The sequence below is a fragment of the Tamandua tetradactyla genome, chromosome 5, assembly GCF_023851605.1.
Source record: "Tamandua tetradactyla isolate mTamTet1 chromosome 5, mTamTet1.pri, whole genome shotgun sequence".
Taxonomy (NCBI): Eukaryota; Metazoa; Chordata; class Mammalia; order Pilosa; family Myrmecophagidae; genus Tamandua; species Tamandua tetradactyla.
Window position 1 is genome coordinate 141,131,100 of NC_135331.1, and position 23,184 is coordinate 141,154,283.

General features: G+C 37.9%; 1 long non-coding RNA gene across 2 annotated transcripts in view; it reads left to right on the forward strand.

Moving 5' to 3' along the window:
* LOC143684926 (uncharacterized) overlaps window positions 1-23,184 on the forward strand; it is a 41,600-nt gene that overhangs the window by 11,264 nt on the left and 7,152 nt on the right. The window contains exons 2-3 of one of the 2 annotated variants that reach the window (XR_013176273.1): window positions 15,237-15,273; window positions 20,580-20,637. This is a non-coding gene — a long non-coding RNA (uncharacterized LOC143684926). The remainder of the gene's footprint in view (window positions 1-15,236; window positions 15,274-20,579; window positions 20,638-23,184) is intronic. The other variant, XR_013176274.1, reaches the window with a different exon arrangement.

The window sequence follows — 23,184 nt, forward strand, 5'->3', positions numbered from 1 at the left end:
AAATGTAGTGAAACATCTTTAAGACTTAGTAATAGGAGGTAAATTCCTAAACTTTATGCCCAAAGCACAAGCAATAAAAGAAAATAGATGAATAGGAACTCCTCAAAATCAAAGCTTCTGCACTTCAAAAGACTTCATCAAAAAGGTGAAGAGGCAGCCATCTCAATGGGAGAAAATATTTGGAAATCACATATCGGACAAAAGTTTGATTTCCTGTATACACAAAGAAATCATACAACTCAACAACAAAAGAACAAACAACCCAATTATAAAATGGGCTAAAAATATGAATAGGCATTTTTCTGAAGTGCAAATACAAACGGCTCAGAAACACGTGAAGAGATGCTCATTTTTCATTTGCTATAAGGGAAATGTAGAGCAAGACTACAATGAGATACCACTTCACACCTATAAGAATGGCTGCAACATTCTTATAAACAAATGGGAAACTGCAAATGTTGGAGAGGTTGTGGAGGAACTGGAACACTTGTGCACTGCTGGTGGGAATGTATAATGGTGCAGCCACTATCAAAGATTGTTTGGCGGTTCCTTAGGAAACTAAATATCGACTTGTCCTATGACCCAGCAATAGCACTACTTGGTATATGCCTAGGAGAGCTGAAAGCAACGACGCAAACATATGCACACCAATGTTCATAGCAGCATTATTCACAATCACTGAAAGATGGAAACAAACTAAATGCCCATCAACAGACGAGTGGATCAACAAAATGTGGTATCTACATATGCTGGAATAGTATGCAGCAGTAAGACAAAATGACATCCTGAAGCATATGACAAGATGGGTGAGGTTTGAGGACATAATGCTGAGCAAAATTAGCCAGACACCAAAGGATAGCTACTGTATGATTCCACTTTTATGACAAGCATAAAGATATAATCAGAGGCTTATAATACAGAATATAGGGGACTTAGAGATACACAGAAGCTAGAGATGGGTGATTCATTAGCTAATGAGGTTGAACTCCAATGTAAGGGAATAGATAAGAGTGAAGGTAGTTCTTTAGTGGGTCTGTAAGTAATACTATCATACTGAAGATGAACAAGATTGAAAAGGGTTGATTAGACCTACTTATCCCACTAATTAACACTAGAAATATGAATTAGTTCTCACAAGAATTACTTCAAAGATATGATCCTGGTACAAGGAGTGTATAAGTCCAGGGTACGGGGGAAAACTACTATTGCATGCTTTGAGCTATTTTCAAAAGGAAACCATTAGCACTACCACAGCAACAGGAGAGGTAAATAATGGAGAGAGAGACAAGTGTTAAAAGGAGGTTTAGATTTCCTATTTGGCGAGGGTGTGTTTATAGGATTTCTGTCTCTTGGGGACAATGAAATTATCTAAAATTGAGAATGTTGATGGACTGTGGATTTTGGGTCCTTTACATGATGCCCAGTGAATGCAGGTGGCTAAAGGATACTCTGACAGAGAAGTAGATTGACGAACAATGACGTATACTTATGAACAAAGGTTGTGCTGCTACAAAAAGGTACAAAGTCCTGAGGCAAGCAATGATGTGAATGAACATGTGGGACATTTAGTGAGACAAAATAAGCCAGAAACAAAAGAACAAGAATGGTATGGTCATCTTTAGAAAATGTTTATGAGAAAACAGGGACCTAGATTGTAAGCTTTTAGAGCAGACACATTAAGTCTGGAGTGGTGATTATTATTTCTAGATTTTGAAAGGCTGTTTTATATATATAACCTGATATTTAGAGATAAGAAAGCCGATCAGGGTGGAGTTAAAGTAATATAGAACATAGGGGTAATGAACACAGTGTCTATATTTTAGAACCACACATACTTTTTGAGACCAATAGGAGAAAGTTTCATTTGGTTTGGAACTGAAATTTTTTGTAGTGCATAATCTAATTCAACCTATATGTATAGCTCATTTGAACAACTGAAACACAGGGAGCACAGAAGAAGAAAAAGTCCTTTAATCCTGTATAGATTATTGTAATGCATGAATACATCCTACAGTATATTAAGCAGATAATCAGAAAGTATTGGCAAAGTCCCCTGAGGGATGGGAGAAAGAATATGGAACTATTAACTCTTACCATTAGGGAATTCTGTGATACTGTGTTAAACTTTAGGGACACTCAAATCAATAGGCCATGGCCTCTATCATGACGGTTACTCTTGTGAAGCTTATGGAGATAGTGGAGAAGCTTAGCTTATCTACAGGCATGCCTAAGAGTTACTTCTAAAGGACCTCTTTTGTTGCTCAGATGTGGCCTCAGTCTGTCTAAGCCCAACTCTGCAAGTGAAATCATTGCCCTCCCCACTATGAGAGACATGACATCCAGGGGTGAAAGTCTCCCTGGTGATGTGGGAGATAACTCCCAAGGATGAATCCAAACTTGGCACCATGGGATCAACAATTCCATCCTGACCAAAAGGGGGGAAAGAAGTGTAATTAATAAAGTATCAGTGGCAGAGAGTCAAGAGGCTACTCTGGAGGCTGCTCTTATACAAGCTTCAGTTAGACCTTGTTACCTATCATAACCTGCTAACCCCCAACCAGGACCATTCCAGCCAATCCTAAAGAACACCTAGGGCAATATATATGATTCCACAAGTGCTCCATGCACTAGATTAACTTTCCAGAAACCTACAACCTCTAGATGTGTTCCTGGTCCAGATATATCCTGAAACCTATCCCAGGCTCTCCAGAACACAGATAGTTCCATCTCCCTACCCCATATTAATGACAGACCCTTCCAATATGAAAAATTTAGAATTGCCATAGCCCAGAGAGAGAGATGGAAAGATCATATGTTATGGTGGAGTTATACAGAGAAGATAGGCTTTAGCAAATGAATATGAACACTGAATCATTAAATTGATATCTCGTTTAGTCTCCAGTATTTTAGAGCAGTCAGAAGTTAAAAATTGTGAAATTGTAACCCATGTCAAACTCTGAAATGTTTTCTGCAACTAATTGTGGTGCTGTGTTTTGAAATTTATAGCTTTTTTGTATATATGTTATTTTTCACAAAAAAAAGAAAAAAGTCAATTGTGATGATAAAAAAGTATTTAAGCTCTCTAGCCTCCTATATTCTGGAGCAACTAGAAGGAAAACTATTAGAGGATCATATTGTAACCCATGACACACCCTGGGGTTTGTCCTGTAACTTCTTGTTGAAGAGTGCTTTGAAAACTATTGATTTTTTATGTCTTTGCTTTGTATATATGTTTTACTATACAATAAAAAAGTTAAAAATAAAAAATAAAAATTGATTTTAAACTTTCTGTGGCTCAGACTGGCTTGATTCCATAGTGAATTTAGGGTCAATCAAGTTTGACATGAAAACATGGCATTTAGACCTGAAAATAGATTATGCTACCTACACAAATACTGATGTGTTATATTGCTTAATATTTTTACTCAGCTTTTTTGTTTGTTCTTATTACATAATCCATTTTAAAAGTAAAAATATAAATTAGTACTTGGTATGAAATGGAAGAAAAAGTTGATTTTCTGCTGAAGCCCTTTATAGAAGAACTCCTTTATCCAAAAGTCAAAGCACATGCATCATTTTCTACTCACCATATAAATCTCATTGATGAAAAACAAGGTTTCTTTGAAAGAGAAAGAAAATATAAAGAGACTGTTTCTACAATTCCACCAAACCTTTCACCAATGCTTCTAACAAGTTCCAAAATGAATTTCATCTCCATCCTCTCCCTTGTTTGCCCTCTGCAGAAGGTTTTAATGAGCCACAAACTATTATGAAGGGTGAAAGCCAGAGGAAGGAAAATTGTGAATATTCTACCACCTGCATTATTCTACACCTGATAATCAAGAATATTGAGAGTATCATTAGTTGCATGACATCACTCCCTTACTAAAGAAATCCATTTAGCTCCAGGAAAACTGCACAAGAAGCCAAAGAACCATCCAATTCAGATTTATTTTATAGTCACATTCAAGGCTTCACTGATCTGATATTTCAAGTTCTTCTTTGCTATGTCTCTAGTAGCACTTTATCTTATTCTGCCCTTTATTTTTTAAATGTCATAAGCCCTTTGAGGGAGACCATTGTGTTATTAGTTTTTGTATTATAATATTTTTTTTTCACAAAGTAGATTCCAATAGTGTTCAATGAGTGATTGTTGAAACTATTGGCTTTATTATCTCTTGGTCCCATTATATTCTCTATTTGCTTATGTTACAACTTAAAATTTTTGTAGGTATTAAACATCTTGAATGGATGGTATGCATGGGGGAAATGTCTTCTTCCACCTTCTAGCCCACCCCTGTATATTAGTTAGGAGATTTTCTTTGATCTGAGCTTGGGTGAGCACATTATTTCAAGGCAGGGGTAATCTAGGGAAGAGACAACTATAATAAAAATGTGATGATCCTTTATTACTCTAAGTAGGAATGTCAATGGATGATAATGATGCCCAACTATGTAGGCAAAGGGCAATGAGAGATGAAGGAGTCAGAGAATCTTCTCTATTGGCTCTGCGATTACTGAGTTAACCTGCATGCTCTCTACTTTCCCAGGGTCTAGAAAGTGGGTTAATATATTGCCTTTTTAAATCTGGATAGATACTACATCAGTGAGAAAAAATTTTCATTGTGTTTCAATTCTGAAGAGATTGGAAAAAAATAAAGATGTCAACTAAACTGCCCATGGCTCCAGAATAGGGTTTCTCAGACTCATTAGTGTGAGAATGACAATTGGTGACTAATGACTTTCCTGTTGGCCGGAGTGGAGTGGGGTTGGTGGGTGGGAGTGAGAAGGCGGGAGTAGGGGGCATATTGTCCTATTATCTTTGAGAAGCCTGGAAACCTGCTGTGTTTAATAGCTTCATTGAGATTTAGTTCATATACCATACAATTCACCCTCTTAAAGTGTAGCATTCACGGTTTCTAGAATAGTCGTAGGTATGTACAATCATTTCCACAGTCAATTTTAGAACGTTTTCATTACCACAAAAAGAAACCATGTACCTTTGCTATTAACTCCCTCCTTTCCCATTCTCCCATTCTCTCCCAATCCCCTGTCCTAGGCAACCACTAATTTACTTTCTGTCTCTGTAGATTTGCCTACTCTGGACAGTTGTAGAAAAGGAGTCATATATGTTCTTTTGTGACTGGCTTCTTTCACCTAGCATATTTTCAGGTCCATTCGTGTTGTAGCATATATTGGTACCGCATTCCTCTTTTTATTTTATTTTTGCATGGGCAGGCACCGAGAATCGAACCCAGGTCTCTGGCATGGAAGGTGAGAACCCTGCCTGCTGAGCCACTGTGGCCCACCCAGCCGCATTCCTCTGTACGGCCTTTTATGTCCGAAAAATATTCCATCATATGGATATAGCACATTTTTAAAAAACCATTTATCAGTAGTTGGACATTTAGTTTGTTTCTTCCTTTTCGTTAGTGTGAATAATGATGCTATGAACCTTCACGTGCAAGCTTTTGCATGGACATGTTTCATTTTTCTTGAGTATATACCTAGCAGTGTGCTGGATAGTACGGTAACTCTATGTTTAATCTTTTGAGGAATTTCCACAGTTTTCCAAAGTAGTTGGACCATTTTTCATTCTCATCAGCAGCATAGGAGGACTCTTGTTTATCCACATCTTCCTTTTACTCATGACTTTTTGATTCTAACCATCCTATTGTGTGTGAAGTGACATTTCATTGTGATTTTTTTCTTTTTTTTGGCAACAAGCTAGCATCTTTATTTAATATTTTCTTCTTTGCACATGGCATTCCTTTGGAAACCCAAACTGAAAACTTGTTTTTTTGTTTGTTTTTTTTTTAAATTTCTATAACATGTATTAAATATTTTTTTATTAATTAACAGAAAAAAAGAAATTAACCCAACATTTAGAAATCATACCATTCTACATATGCAATCAGTAATTCTTAACATCATCACATAGATGCATGATCATCGTTTCTTAGTACATTTGCATCAGTTTGGAAGAACTAGCAACACAGCAGAAAAAGATATAGAATGTTAATATAGAGAAAAGAAATAAAAGTAATAATAGTAAAAAACAAACAAACAAACAAACAAAACCCTATAGCTCAGATGCAGCTTCATTCAGTGTTTTAACATGATTACTTTACAATTAGGTATTATTGTGCTGTCCATTTTTGAGTTTTTGTATCTAGTCCTGTTGCACAGTCTGTATCCCTTCAGCTCCAATTACCCATTATCTTACTCTGTTTCTAACTCCTGCTGGACTCTGATACCAATGACATATTCCAAGTTTATTCTCGAATGTCCGTTCACATCAGTGGGACCATACAGTATTTGTCCTTTAGTTTTTGGCTGGACTCACTCAGCATAATGTTCTCTAGGTCCATCCATGTTATTACATGCTTCATAAGTTTATCCTGTCTTAAAGCTGCATAATATTCCATTGTATGTATATACCACAGTTGTTTAGCCATTCTTCTGTTGATGGACATTTTGGCTGTTTCCATCTCTTTGCAATTGTAAATAACGCTGCTATAAACATTGGTGTGCAAATGTCCGTTTGTGTCTTTGCCCTTAAGTCCTTTGAGTAGATACCCAGCAATGGTATTGCTGGGTCGTATGGCAATTCTGTATTCAGCTTTTTGAGGAACCGCCAAACTGCCTTCCACAGTGGTTGCACCATTTGATATTCCCACCAACAGTGGATAAGTGTGCCTCTTTCTCCACATCCTCTCCAGCACTTGTCATTTTCTGTTTTGTTGATAATGGCCATTCTGGTGGGTGTGAGATGATATCTCATTGTGGTTTTGATTTGCATTTCTCTAATGGCCAGGGACATTGAGCATCTCTTCATGTGCCTTTTGGCCATTTGTATTTCCTCTTCTGGTAGGTGTCTGTTCAAGTCTTTTTCCCATTTTGTAATTGGGTTGGCTGTCTTTTTGTTGTTGAGTTGAACAATCTCTTTATAAATTCTGGATAATAGACCTTTATCTGATATGTCATTTCCAAATATTATCTCCCATTGTGTAGGCTGTCTTTCTACTTTCTTGATGGAGTTCTTTGATGCACAAAAGTGTTTAATTTTGAGGAGCTCCCATTTATTTATTTCCTTCTTCAGTGCTCTTGCTTTAGGTTTAAGGTCCATAAAACCGCCTCCAAGTGTAAGTTTCATAAGATATCTCCCTACATTTTCCTCTAACTGCTTTATGGTCTTAGACCTAATGTTTAGATCTTTGATCCATTTTGAGTTAACTTTTGTATAGGGTGTGAGATACGGGTCTTCTTTCATTCTTTTGCATATGGATATCCAGTTCTCTAGGCACCATTTATTGAAGAGACTGTTCTGTCCCAGGTGAGTTGGCTTGACTGCCTTATCAAAGATCAAATGTCCATAGATGAGAGGGTCTATATCTGAGCACTCTATTCGATTCCATTGGTCGATATATCTATCTTTATGCCAATACCATGCTGTTTTGACCACTGTGGCTTCATAATATGCCTTAAAGTCCAGCAGCGCGAGACCTCCAGCTTCGTTTTTTTTCCTCAAGATACTTTTAGCAATTCGGGGCACCCTGCCCTTCCAGATAAATTTGCTTATTGGTTTTTCTATTTCTGAAAAATAAGTTGTTGGGATTTTGATTGGTATTGTATTGAATCTGTAAATCAATTTAGGTAGGATTGACATCTTAACTATATTTAGTCTTCCAATCCATGAACACGGTATGCCCTTCCATCTATTTAGGTCTTCTGTGATTTCTTTTAACAGTTTTTTGTAGTTTTCTTTATATAGGTTTTTTGTCTCTTGAGTTAAATTTATTCCTAGGTATTTTATTCTTTTAGATGCAATTGTAAATGGGATTCGTTTCTTGATTTCCCCCTCAGCTTGTTCATTACTAGTGTATAGAAATGCTACAGATTTTTGAATGTTGATCTTGTAACCTGCTACTTTGCTGTACTCATTTATTAGCTCTAGTAGTTTTGTTGTGGATTTTTCCGGGTTTTCGACGTATACTATCATATCGTCTGCAAACAGTGATAGTTTTACTTCTTCCTTTACAATTTTGATGCCTTGTATTTCTATTTCTTGTCTAATTGCTCTGGCTAGAACCTCCAACACAATGTTGAATAATAGTGGTGATAGTGGACATCCTTGTCTTGTTCCTGATCTTAGGGGGAATGTTTTCAATTTTTCCCCATTGAGGATGATATTAGCTGTGGGTTTTTCATATATTCCCTCTATCATTTTAAGGAAGTTCCCTTGTATTCCTATCCTTTGAAGTGTTTTCAACAGGAAAGGATGTTGAATCTTGTCAAATGCCTTCTCTGTATCAATTGAGATGATCATGTGATTTTTCTGCTTTGATTTGTTGATATGGTATATTACATTAATTGATTTTCTTATGTTGAACCATCCTTGCATACCTGGGATGAATCCTACTTGGTCATGATGTATAATTCTTTTAATGTGTTGTTGGATATGATTTGCTAGAATTTTATTGAGGATTTTTGCATCTATATTCATTAGAGAGATTGGTCTACAGTTTTCTTTTTTTATAATATCTTTGCCTGCTTTTGGTATGAGGGTGATGTTGGCTTCATAGAATGAATTAGGTAGTTTTCCCTCCACTTCAATTTTTTTGAAGAGTTTGAGGAGAGTTGGTACTAATTCTTTCTGGAATGTTTGGTAGAATTCACATGTGAAGCCGTCTGGTCCTGGACTTTTCTTTTTAGGAAGCTTTTGAATGACTAATTCAATTTCTTTACTTGTGATTGGTTTGTTGAGGTCATCTATTTCTTCTTGAGTCAAAGTTGGTTGTTCATGTCTTTCCAGGAACCCGTCCATTTCATCTAAATTGTTGTATTTATTAGCATAAAGTTGTTCATAGTATCCTGTTATTACCTCCTTTATTTCTGTGAGGTCAGTAGTTATGTCTCCTCTTCCATTTCTGATCTTATTTATTTGCATCCTCTCTCTTCTTCTTTTTGTCAATCTTGCTAAGGGCCCATCAATCTTATTGATTTTCTCATAGAACCAACTTCTGGTCTTATTGATTTTCTCTATTGTTTTCATGTTTTCAATTTCATTTATTTCTGCTCTAATCTTTGTTATTTCTTTCCTTTTGCTTGCTTTGGGATTATTTTGCTGTTCTTTCTCCAGTTCTTCCAAGTGGACAGTTAATTCCTGCATTTTTGCCTTTTCTTCTTTTCTGATATAGGCATTTAGGGCAATAAATTTCCCTCTTAGCACTGCCTTTGCTGCGTCCCATAAGTTTTGATATGTTGTGTTTTCATTTTCATTCGCCTCGAGGTATTTACTGCTTTCTCTTGCAATTTCTTCTTTGACCCACTTGTTGTTTAAGAGTGTGTTGTTGAGCCTCCACGTATTTGTAAATTTTCTGGCACTCCGCCTATTATTGATTTCCAACTTCATTCCTTTATGATCTGAGAAAGTGTTGTGTATGATTTCAATCTTTTAAAATTTGTTAAGACGTGCTTTGTGACCCAGCATGTGGTCTATCTTTGAGAATGATCCATGAGCACTTGAGCAAAAGGTGTATCCTACTGTTGTGGGATGTAATGTCCTATAAATGTCTGTTAAGTCTAGCTCATTTATAGTAATATTCAGATTCTCTATTTCTTTATTGATCCTCTGTCTAGATGTTCTGTCCATTGATGAGAGTGGGGAATTGAAGTCTCCAACTATTATGGTATATGTGTCTATTTCCCTTTTCAGTGTTTGCAGTGTATTCCTCACGTATTTTGGGCATTCTGGTTTGGTGCGTAAATATTTATGATTGTTATGTCTTCTTGTTGAATTGTTCCTTTTATTAGTAGATAGTGTCCTTCTTTGTCTCTTTTAAATGTTTTACATTTGAAGTCTAATTTGTTGGATATTAGTATAGCCACTCCTGCTCTTTTCTGGTTGTTATTTGCATGAAATATCTTTTCCCAACCTTTCACTTTTAACCTATGTTTATCTTTGGGTCTAAGATGTGTTTCCCGTAGACAGCATATAGAAGGATCCTGTTTTTTAATCCATTCTGCCAATCTATGTCTTTTGATTGGGGAATTCAGTCCATTAACATTTAGTGTTATTACTGTTTGGATAATATTTTCCTCTGCCATTTTGCCTTTTGTATTATATATATCATATCTGACTTTCCTTCTTTCTACACTCTTCTCCATACCTCCCTCTTCTGTACCTCCCTTTTTGTATCTGACTCTAGTGCTCCCTTTAGTATTTCTTGCAGAGCTGGTCTCTTGGTCACAAATTCTCTCAGTGACTTTTTGTCTGAGAATGTTTTAATTTCTCCCTCATTTTTGAAGGACGATTTTGCTGGATATAGGAGTCTTGGTTGGCAGTTTTTCTCTTTTAGTAAATTAAATATATCATCCCACTGTCTTCTAGCCTCCATGGTTTCTGCTGAGAAATCTACACATAGTCTTATTGGGTTTCCCTTGTATGTGATGGATTGTTTTTCTCTTGCTGCTTTCAAGATCCTCTCTTCCTCTTTGACCTCTGACATTCTAACTAGTAAGTGTCTTGGAGAACGCCTATTTGGGTCTAATCTCTTTGGGGTGCTCTGCACTTCTTGGATCTGTAATTTTAGGTCTTTCATAAGAGTTGGGAAGTTTTCAGTGATAATTTCTTCCATTAGTTTTTCTCCTCCTTTTCCCTTCTCTTCTCCTTTTGGGACACCCACAACACGTATATTTTTGCGGTTCATATTGTCCTTGAGTTCCCTGATACCCTGTTCAAATTTTTCCGTTCTTTCCCCATTAGTTTCTGTTTGTTTTTGGAATTCAGATATTCCATCCTCCAAATCACTAATTCTACCTTCTGTCTCTTTAAATCTATCATTGTAGGTATCCATTATTTTTTCCATCTTTTCTACTTTATCCTTCACTTCCATAAGCTCTGTGATTTGTTTTTTCAGTTTTTCTATTTCTTCTTTTTGTTCAGCCCATGTCTTCTTCATGTCCTCCCTCAATTTATCAATTTCGTTTTTGAAGAGGTTTTCCATTTCTGTTCATATATTCAGCATTAGTTGTTTCAGCTCCTGTATCTCATTTTAGCTATTGGTTTGTTCCTTTGACTGGGCCATATTTTCCATTTTATGAGCGTGATCCGTTATCTTCTGCTGGCGTCTGGGCATTTAGTCAGATTTCCCTTGGTGTTGGACCCAACAGGTTGAAAGATTTTTCTGTGAAATCTCTGGGTTCTGTTTTTCTTATCCTGCCCAGTAGGTGGCGCTCGTAGCACACGTTTGTCTGCGGGTTCCACCAGTAAAAGGTGGTGTGGGTCCTTTAACTTTGGAAAACTCTCGCCGTGGGAGAGGTTCACCAGCCGAAGCGGCTTGGAAGTGTGCCAGCTGGACCGGGGGTCCGAACGCGGGGAGGGTCGCCGGCCGCTGCAGCCCGAGAGAGTGCACCGTTCCCAGTCGCACTGGGGAGTCACGTGTTTGGAAGGCACCCCCCGTCACCGTTCTCCGCGGTCTGGGGATTTCCGACCCAACTCTCTCAGTTGGTCCGGGGGCCTTGCGTAGTGGGGGTGCCAGCCGCCACGGCCCAATGGGACCGCCTGCCCAATTCTGCCAGCTGGCCTGGGAAGGAGGAAGGGAGGGACTCCGGCCGCTTGCCGTCCCGCCCGGGAAAGCCTGCGCCCCTCAGCGATCTCACCGGAGCTGTTTCTCCCAGACAGTCAGCCATTCCACGATGGGGTACGCCGTCCCTTTGATCTCCGTCGTGGCTCCGGGAGCTGCTCTGTATTGTCTCCACTCCCCCAGTAGCTGTTCTGGAGGAGGAAAGGTGAGGGTGGCAAGGCTGTTGAGGCCGGTGGCGGAGGAGTCGGTGAAGGCGGAAAAGGGCACGGTGGTGGTTGGAGAGCCGCCGGAGCAGGAGGAGAAAGGGAAGGATAAGATGGCGGATGCAGCGCCGCCGGAGCAGAAGGGGGAAGAGGAGGGCTGGTTGGTGGCAGGAGTGCTGCCGGCGGACAAAGAGGTAGAGGAGGGCTGGCTCTCATTGTGATTTTGATTTGCATTTCCCGATGGCTAAAGATGCCAAGTATCTTTTCATCTGATTATTGGCTGTTTGTGTATCCTGTTTTGAGAAACACTATTCAGGTCTTTGGCCCTTTTTCCTTTTTTTTTTTTTTTTTTAGGTGTATGACCCGAGAATGGAACCCAGGTCGTCCGCATGGAAGGTATGCATTCTACCACTGAACCTCCTGTGTACCCCTTGGTGCCATTTTTTAATCTGGCCATTTATCTTTTTATTATTGTGTGACCTCTTTGTGTATTCCTGCTACTTTTACTACATTTCCTTTTTTTCATGGGCAGGCACTGGGAATCAAACCCGGGTCTCCAGTATGGCAGGCAAGAACTGTGCTGCTGAGCCACCATTGTTCCCCTACTACATTTCTTTGTTAACTTAGTTTAACTTTCTTCAGCAGTTTTATTGCCTTCCTCTTATAACAATGAACACATATAGGCTATTGACTGACTCGAAAAGCTGTTTTGGAATACATAGGTAAAGATGCAGGATTTACACCCCCCTCTCTTTGATACCCTAGGAAAAGAGGTGTTAATGTTTTGTTTTTCTTAAAAAAAAAAAAAAAAAGAGAGAATAAAGCCCATGGGATTATGACCTCCATGTTTTGAGCTTTTTTTCTAAGTTTTTAGTACTTTAAAAGGATAATTTCATTTGAGTTTAAATTTAATTTTGTTATTTAAAAATAGATAACAAGGAAGGGTGAACAGGTGGTTCAGTGGTAGAATGCTCACCTTACATGTGGGAGACCTGGGTTCGATTCCTGGACTGTATACCTAAAAAAGAAAGAAAGAAAAATAGGTAACAAATGATACTGCAAGATCTAAAGAATAATGCCCTATTTTCCTAACTTTATCCCTGGAATTTTTTTTTTTTTTCGTATGCTGTATGGCAGGGGTCACATTTCATTCTCTTTCCATGTGAGCATTCCCTTATTGCAGCACCGTTTGTTGAATTTTTGTTTACTTGGTTTTTGTTTGTTTGGGAAGCAGATGGTTGGGGAATTGAATCCGGCATGGTCGGTAAGAATTCTACCACTGAACTACCTTTGCACCTCCAACCCTGGGATTTTAATACACATCTTTTTGTGTAGATCCAAGAGACCGTGTGCAAGGTCGGAAGGAAAGGCCTCCTATGGAGCTGCAGCTGTGGTTTAACTGTGGAGGTGGACCCTTGCCAGAGCTTGGAAATGTTCACTGTGACAAATATATTTAGTTTTGAACCAAAACATCTAGTGGGTTTGTTTTGACCTAGGGAATATGGCAGTCAAGCGCCAGAGATGTCCTACCATCAGGGAGGATGAAGGTGGACTGTCTGAGAAGTTCAGCCCTCTCTGCAAAGAGCCTCAGCCTGTGAATCACATGGCAGTATTGGCAGTGGCTAGCAGGAAACGGGATGAAATCCAATTAGGAAGAAGTTAGTGAGAAAAGTAGCATCTCAACAGACGAGAACTGTATGCTTTTGGCTCAGATCGACAGCCTTTTAATATCTGGATACCACAACCAGATATACTGCTATTGTGAGCTGCTAATGTGAGTTTGTCTTATATTTTTAGTTCTTCAAGAGCTTAAGGGTTTTGTTTTTGTTTGTTTTGTTTTGTTTTTGCTTAATTTTGAAAAGTTCCCAGTCTTTATAGTTTGAAATCTTAGAATTCAAATATGAAATTTAGAATTGTAATTATAATTTTGTTAAATATATATGCATAATCTCATAGAAAATCTGCTTGGGGGCATACATCATTATTTTCATCGTGTATTGGCGGTGGGACCATATTTGATTTGTTATTTTCTTTATACTTTATTATCTTTTTATGATTATCTGCATTGAACATGTGGTTTTTTTGAAGTTTGGAAAAAAAAGGGAAAGTACGAAGACTAATATATGAAACACCCAAGTACACACCTCCCTTGCTTATAAATTGTCAAATTTTCTTGAGTTTTTTTTTTTTTGAAGATGTAAATTACTGGAGGTAACATTCTCTATGCTTTATTTCTACTTTAAGATAGTTTCCTAAAATTTTTTAAGTTTAAAAATTTTTTTATTAGAGAAGTTGTGTGTTTGCAGAATAATCATGCATAAAAATAGAGGATCCCCCCACCCACCCCCACCCTGTACCACCCTATTATCAACACCTGGCATTGATGTGGTATATTTTTTACAACTGACGACAGCACATGATAATAGTTGTATTATTAACTACAGTCCATGGTTTAACTTAGGGATCACTGTTCCACGAATTTAAAAACTTTTTAAATTTAATTATTGTATACAACATAACATTTCCCCCTTTAACTACAGTCAGATAATCAGAAAAAAAAAGCAGTAAATCAACCTGGTTGTATCTCAGATGCTTATGCCTATTCCATGGATAGTTACTAAGGTAAGAGTTTCATCTTTTAAAAGAAATCCACAGAACACTGAATAAGCAAAGTTTTGAGAATACTATGTTTAAGTGAAAGTAAAGTAAGTTATTGTGTGTTTCTAATACAGATTTCACATTGTGAGGGGGTCTAAAATAAGAATGCTATAATAATAAGTAAATGTTAAAGCAGCAATAGTAGAAGTGAAGGTTATGAGACTTGTAACAAAATTTCCCCCTTGTGTTGTTTCTTTATCTAGGTCATAGTGAAACAAAATATTTCTTCCTAAGTCTTGAAACTCATGTTTTATCTGCTTTTTTGGTTGTACCAGACCAAATATAAGGGTGAAGATAGTGTAAAAGTAAAAAAGGGGGTTAGATTTTTAATTAATGTACTTTCACAAATAAGATACCTTAATAATTTTAGAAAAATACCGTTGACACCCGCATTGGTGAAGCATATTACGACAGAGTCCAGGCAAGACTGTGGAATTGTAGGGTTCTCAAAAACAGGTTAAACAAATTTTATCAAAATAAATTTCTGAGGATTCCTAGAGTGCTAAAGTTTCTTGGGCACACTGATAAAAGCCGTTAACTTGTGTGATTAAAAGTATTTTCAAGTGTGTATTAAAATAACACATCACTGATTCTTACAATAATAGAATATTTACATTTCCCCTGGAATTTATGCATATTTATTCCTGCCACATTTTCACTCTTTCGGCTATGGCATCATTTCTCTTTCCAAAGTTAGCTATTTCAATTTAATTTTCTTTTAGCAACTTTGGTACATATGAATGGAATAATTACTGTTGTTTTTTTTTTTTTTACCATCACCTCTCAGATGGCTGAGAAACAATAGTATTCTGTGCCTCCAACAGGTATGTAGTTGACATTTGATAATTGTGTCTGTTGAGTAATCATATTGTTTTTATGTTAGCATCTAAGTTAATACCCAAGTAAAAAATTCTCACCCCTAAAACAAATGAGCATTATTTACACATGCTTTCTGTTACCTTTCAGTTAATATTAGTAGCAGAAATACATATATTATTGATAAAAAATAATACTTAGCCTGTAATTTATTATCTCTAGAACAGTAATAGCTAGAACATATGCTGAAAATAATGAAATTTTTATGTTGTTATACTGACACATTGTGCAATATTTTTTAAAGTGCTTAAAGAATTTTATCTCCTTTAGTCTGTGAAGTCTATGCAGAGACAATGGCCTCTTTACTGTATCTATAGCACAAGAAGTACAGTATAATTTTAGTGTGTAAGTGAATATTGTCCAATGGCCTTCAAGTACTTTTGAAATTGCTTTAATCTTCATCTATGAAATCATGGAAATCTTTTCACAAGGTTGCTACCCTACTCAGCTTGTAGCTAATTTAGGCAATAAAACAACTGCACATAAACTTTTACATATATGTAACTTTAGCAGGGTGCCAAAGACCACACCTGAATCGGTGTTAGAATAGAGTAGAGATGTGTCGATTAAGAGGCTGGTGACCCATGTTCATACCAGGAACTGCCTTGTAGCTTGTTATTTTCTTGTGAAGTTCTGGGAACCTTCAGTTTCTGTCATAGGGTAAGAGAAAGACAGGTCATCTGCAGTAGGTATTAGAAGCCAGAATCTTTTAGGAGTCGCCCATAGACTCTAACACATTCTCCCAGGGGGAGCCACAAAAATATTCAGTAAACTTTTCTGGCTCTGAAGGCACAAAGATAAAAGACACAGTCCCTGCCAAAAAGAACTTGCTGTGAGATGGGAAAGAGATTTGTAAAATTACATAATTACTACAGCTTGCTGGGAGAAGTACTACAATAAAGTGCTATGACCAAAAATGAAAGAAGCACCGCCTCTGCCTGGAGACATCAGCCAGTGCTTCACAGAGGAGGTTACATTCTAGGAAGGATAGATCAGTACTCCCCTGTTAGAAAGCCAGGAACAAACTTTCAGATTTTAAGAACTACATGTTTAAAGAGGCAAAAGGAGCATGCTGTTTATGGAGAATGTTGCATAGCCCCAATACCTGAAGCATAGAATGCACCGCTGTCTATCTTTTGCTGTCCAATATCTGATTCCCTTTTTTTTTTGGCCTATATAGCTGAAGAGCCTGCCTCTTGCTTTTGTAACCCCTTCAGACTCCCCCTTTCTTGACAAGCAATGGACATTTAACTTAGACTTGGCCAGTCAGGCAGAGTGAGGAAAGCACAGTGAGTGGAGAATGCTTCTGGTATTAAATGTTGCGTGGAGGTTTTAGTTTCCCAGGGGCAGAAGTGGCTGTGAGACCAGTGCCACTGCTAGCATCCAGAAACAGTGTCCAGAGAGAGCAGCAGTGGTGGTACAAATTGCAGCAGCATGGTTCCATAGTGACAGTGTGGTGGTTGCAACTGGTTTGGCTCTGTAGTCTACTTTTGGCTATGGCTTTTCTGCCTAGCCTCTCTTTCTTTCTGCCTTTTGTGAGTCTGGTTCTCCATTCTTTCCAAGGTTTCCATGAACTACTCAATATGTACTGTCATACATTCCTTTCCTGCTCTTTTCAGTCAAACTGCTTGCAACCAAGGACCTTGTCTAGTTCAACAGTGTTCATGTTTGGGTTGGAAAAGTTAGGGGAGAGTGGGTAGGGTCTCATATGCCATGCTAAATATTTTTCCAAATTGAAGACTTTAAAATAGGGGAATGATATAATCATACTTGCATTTTAAAAAGATGATTCTGTTGCCTGTGTTGAGATTGATATGAAGGAGAGAGAATGAAGACAAGGAATTCAGGAAAGAAACTACTGTGATAGACAAGAGATAGTGAGGAATTTAACAGATAGGAGCAGTGAGGGAGAAAAAGTGAGGATTTGAAAGACTGTTCAGAAGCAAAATGTATTGGCCTTGGTGACAGTGGGATGAGGTAGAAGGAAAAGCTTATAATGGTTTTGAGGTTTCTAGCATGTTTGAATGGATGGCTGAATGATGGGGATGTTTTGGGTATACTGAATTATTGAATTCAAGGTGCATTGGTGATGTCCAGTAAGCAGGTATGAATGCAGAACTGAATTTGAGCATATACATGGGTGCTAGAGAGATATGGATGGCTTTTTAGGTGGTCAGAGTAGATGAAATCACCTTTAAGAATTATAGATAGGTAGACAGATAGAGAGATAGAGAGTTAGATAGCTGGCTAACGATACAAACCTCAATAATATCAACATCAACCACTCTGAAAGCTACTTGAAAATTTCTTCCATTCATTACTGGTTATTTTGTTGCATAACGTCAATTAGCTTGGGTTCTCCAGATAAATTTATATTTATATATGTAAATATGAAGGGATTGTTTATTATAGGGATTAGCTCACATAACTGTGGGGATTGGCAGGTCCAAATTCTGTAGGGGAGGCCTCAAGTTGGAGACTCTGATAAAGGTGAAAATTAATTTCTAAGGAAAAGCTAGCTGGCTGAAGTAGAGTCAGGAATTTTTCTTACTTCTGAAATCCTCAGTTCTGGCTTTAAGACATCTGATTGGATAAGGAGACTCTGTTCATTGCTGAGGGCAATTTCCTTTGTTGATTGTAGATATAAATCAACCATAGATGCAATCACTAACGACAGATGCTAATCCATCTATGAAATGCTCTCACAGTAACAATAGGACTGTGCTTATAACCTACCCGAGTTCACACGTGAGATTTACCATCACAGTTGTGCAAAGGTACTTAAAAAAACATTTGAAAACAGGCAAGGGGGTCTGGAATCCCACCAGTGGGGCCCCTCAATAACCGAGATGGCCTTTGAGGCACTTCCTTGGAATCATAAGTTTCCAGGTGTAATATACAACCTATCTATTTATATGTGGATCTATAACAGTAGATTTACAGTCTCCCTCCCAAACATCTCCCAGTGCCTTATCTGTGTTCACTACCGGGTCTATCAATTGCTGTCACTACACATCCTTTGCCTTCTTCCTCCTTTGCTGCTCTTGTTCCCATTTGTCTCTTATAGCAGCTTGCAAAACCAAGGGGAGTGGCTACAATCCCATCATGTAAACACCAATGCCCATGCCAAGGGTGCTGAGGGCACTCTCAAAGCTCTCTGTCTTGGAGTGCCAGTACTGTGCTGGGTGCCCAACAGAGGTTGGCATAAGGGCCATCTTTCTCATGCAGTGGCATACTCCTCTACAAAACCCAAATTATATGTGAACATTTCCTTCTGCTTTTGGCCATCAACACTTTCACTAAATCTAGTCTACTGGTTAGCACAGAAATAATATTATACCATCTGTGGTGGTTTGGAATAATGTACCCCAGAAAAACATGTTCTTAAACTTAAACTGTTCTTGTGGATACGGACTCGTATAAACAAGAATTCTTCAAGGGGTTACTTCAGTTTAAGGTGTGGACCAAATGAATCTGGTTGGGCTTTAAACTAGATTACAGATGTCCTTCATAAGCAGAGTGAAAGTCAGACAGAAGAAAAAGCCACGGGGAGAAGCCAGAAGTCAATGGAACCCAGAGAAACCTGGAGACACTGCCATGTGCATTGCCATGTCACAGAAAAGTCAAGGACCAAGGATCACCAGCAGTCAGACCCAGAATGCCAGTCTTCTGGGAGAAAGCATCACCTTGATGATACTTTGATTTTGGACTTCTCCTAGCCTCAAAACTGTGAGCCAATCAGTTCCCATTGTTTAAGCCAATGCATTGCATGGTATTTGCTTTGGCAGCTAGGAAACTGAATCACCATCCCTTCCATCCTTACCTTTTTTGACTATCCCTCACCTTGATATAAAACAAAGTCAGATAGACTGGAAGGTATACGTATGTAAAGGTGTGCTTGTTATTGGCCTTGTGTGTTTACAAGAAGCATGGAAATTTTAATTTCATCTTAAATGTGTTACATACGTCTCTCTGTGTGTGTGTGTGTGTAGAAATATGAATAGCTGAGTTCAATGTGGTACATACGTCTCTCTGTGTGTGTGTGTGTGTGTGTAGAAATATGAATAGCTGAGTTCAATCAACAGGCTTGTCAGAAAAATTGTCATATATATTGGAATCAAATTCCAACTATAAGCCAGCAGTGTATACATACATAAGGGTGTGTGCTGGGAAGTCTAAACTATCAGTGTCCAGTCCAGAATGCCTTGCTATACATGGAACACAGCTTGAAAAAGCACTGGACTTTGGTCAAAAGAACAATGACTTTGGTTACCAGAACAAGGTAAAGGTTTATTTATGCTATTTACAGCTGCATGGCTTGGACTTTAAGTTACTTTTTATTTTTATTTTTGCCCCTCAAAATATTTCTTATTTTATTTATTTATTTATTTATTTATTTATTTATTTATTGGGTGCTTAGTCTGGGAATCGAACTGGGTCTTCTGCACAGAAGGCAAACATTCTACCACTGAACCACACTTGCACCCCTTCTTAACCTTTTATATTTATTTTTTGGGTGTAAATATTTAAAGATTTTTCTTCTAGGTTTGACTCAGTGACAGTGAAAACAGACAACATTCAATTATTGTCAGGCCAATGCAGCTCTACAAGTTTAAGTGTCCATGTAGGTCTCTCTGCGAAGGATGTCCTAATTAACCTGCAGTAAATTTGACAGAAAAAAAAACCCTTGACACTTCTTGCGGTTACTCAAGTACTTGTAGCTGGTAGCCCCATCTGAGCTGTGCTCCAGAGTCAGGCTATCACTCACCAAGTCGTAGCTATTTGTGACATATCTGTGAGAGTAGCATTTCCTATGGTTCACTGTGTGATTATCAATTCAGTCCCCCCCAAAACACAAAGGTTAATATAAAACAAGTAGCAAATAACTGAACAAACTGACATTTTTTTCATTCTTCTACCACCAACAAACATTCAGAAAAGTGTCCATTCAGGCCTATTTTTATTTAGGATCAGTTTTAAACAGGCACTTGTTTCTTCAAAACCGGAGAATGCTGTGTTTTTCCTAATAGATGTCCATTTTAATGCATATTGAGCATTAAAGAATTTTAAAGAGGCAGCTTATTTCACAAAATATTTCCTTTTAGAACCATTTTTTTTCTCTGCAAGTGCAAAAGAAGGGGATGCACTGTAGAACAAGGACATGGGCACATCAAAGTTTTTCCATGTTGGCATCCACGGCATCCATGATTACACTCATTTGGCTCTTCCGTCTACTTCTTTTTGTGAATGTTAGGTGAAATTGTGGAGCAGGCCACAGGAAGGATGCTGTAAAGGCTTCAGAGACATCTCAGGTGAGATCTTCTACCAAAGTGTAAGTAAATGTTGTGGTATAACATGGGTTCTGGACCTGACATCCTGGAGTTGCCTGGTGTGAGTGAGTGCACCTTCACCTCCACCCAACTGTCTTCCCTTCTCCGTCTTACAGAGATCTCTCCTGGTCTAGAGAGGGCAGAGGAGACGCGGGGCAGCCCGGCATGGGCAGAGCCCAGGCTGGGACGCTGTGCAGCCACCCTGTACCCAGAGCCGAGAGCTGCCTACCCAGGGCTGGTCCAGCCTCTCTCCAGTCCCAGCACCTACTTCGCCTTCTTGACCATTAATTTATTTATCAGAAACATGACAAGAACAATAATATGTGTCTTTCAGGATTGTTATGTAAAGGATGGTATTGGTAACATACTTGACACTAGTAGGCACTTGGCAAATGATTAAGGAAATGGGGCTTGATCTGTTTTCTTAGATCTTTAGAATGGGTATACACTTTCTGAAATGGCCTTCCACTTTGTCCTTTTTGTCTTTTCCATTCAAAATTGACCTCCTCTGTATATGTGTACATATGTATTACAGAAGACATATGCACACATGCGCAAAAGAGAGAGCTTTTAAATATGTGGAATGATTTCAGATGTATACCTCTTTGTTAAGAGAACATACCTGCCAGCAGTACAAGGAGATAGGATTAGACCTAACCAAAAGACAGCATATCTCTCTCCTGTGATCATTAAAGCCAACTTGTATCTGACACCAGCTTGGTAGCTAGCTCCTCTGTTTTATTTTATGGCCATGTTTAATAAACTAATGTTTTTCTTATATGTCTATTATAAAAAAAAACGCCCACCTTGGTGCATCCATGACCATATTAAAATGAAACTTCCCTTGGGTGCATGGGTGGTTCAGTGGTAGAATGCTCACGTTCAATTTTCCAAGAAAATTTGCATGTGCAAGTTGCCATATTAAAATGACTTGAACTGCACAAAAGTTTTCAAAATATTCCCAACTAACTGTGAGCAAGAATGGAACTGTGGAAATAATTTGCAGAAGTGACTCTGCCTTTTGCCCCCAAACAAATACCATGGTTGGAACAAACTTTTATGCTTTAAAAGCATTTTCCAGCAAAACAAACTTTGGAATGAAAATAAGCACTAAGGCTATTGAATAAGGCAAAATAGTGCAGATGTTGATGATTTTCATTTTCATAAAATAGCGTTTTGTCAGATGCTTGGGGCTTTTTTTTTTTTAACCTCTTGGACCCACTTCACATCAGGCACAGAAAGTTCCTCAAGGAGATTTCTTGTTCCTCACTAATCCATTCATCCTTTCTCTCACTTAAACTAAACTTTGCTTGGAATAACTATTTAGTAACAGAGGGCTTCAGTTTTTCATTATTTGTAAAGTTTTAAATTGGGAAAACTATTTCACAATGAGAAGGAAAATAAGATGTTATCAATGCTAACAGAGAAGTTTTGCATGTTTCTCATATTTTTCACTTAAAATACAACTGGAAATGTGACCATGTCTATTCAGGAATATTTATACATTCATTCATTGAACAAATGATTTGTGAGCACCTTTTATGTGCCACCTACTGATAGGATCTGAAATAAAGTTGTGAATAAAATAGAGATGGTCCTTGCCCTTATAGAATTTAAAAATGGTTAAAATTGGAAAAAAAAGTTATAGAAACACATAGCGGACCCATTTCCATCAGCCTAAAGCTTAAGACACTTTGGAAATAAAACAATTCCTATTCCTGAATGCTGAGCTTCTTCTCATTATTCCCTGATCCCCCAATTAAAAAGTCGGTTTTATTTTCTGATTTATCGTTTGGGACTTAGTTCAGTTCCATGAAGCAATTTGTCTGGCAAACCTGATGATTGACTCAGCTATTTATCTTTATATGTTACATATTCATATGCTACATTTCAAGTGACTTACTAAAATTTCCACATCACATGTGAGTGCTTTTCAGTAACTATGGCACTTCTGAAGATTATCCTGGAGAGTTTTTTATTTTTCTAATGCCTAGTTTTGTAAGGACAGATTATCACTGTGAACACTATAATAAAAAGAAGCTTGAGCAAAGTTCTTAATTCACCTCTGTTTGTTTGCTTTTTATTCGTATGAAACCGTTAACCTTTATGAAAAGACAACTAGGAATATGGCTAAATATTTATTTTCATAATCTCTAGTTTCACATATTTGTAAGTTCAGAACTGTAATCCTATATCTCTTCCAATGCCCTTGCAAAGTTAATGGTGCAAACTTCGTTTTTGAACTTTTTCCCCTGATTCAGTCTTTTAATTTTTTATGGCTCTTAAGAAATAAAACATGAAAAAGCACAGCCAGATATATTTTATCTTTCATGTATGACAGATGTTCCCTCACCCATGTTTCATGGGAATAATCCATCTTTACAAAACACAGAGACGGAGGTTTCTGCCAGCAATGTCTCATGAAAGAGGACTTCTTGTCTTGATTAGCAAATTCTTGATAATGAGTCTCGGGCCACACACTATTCAGACTGCTGCATGGAAGTTTATATTGAATCGTAAAAGAATTAG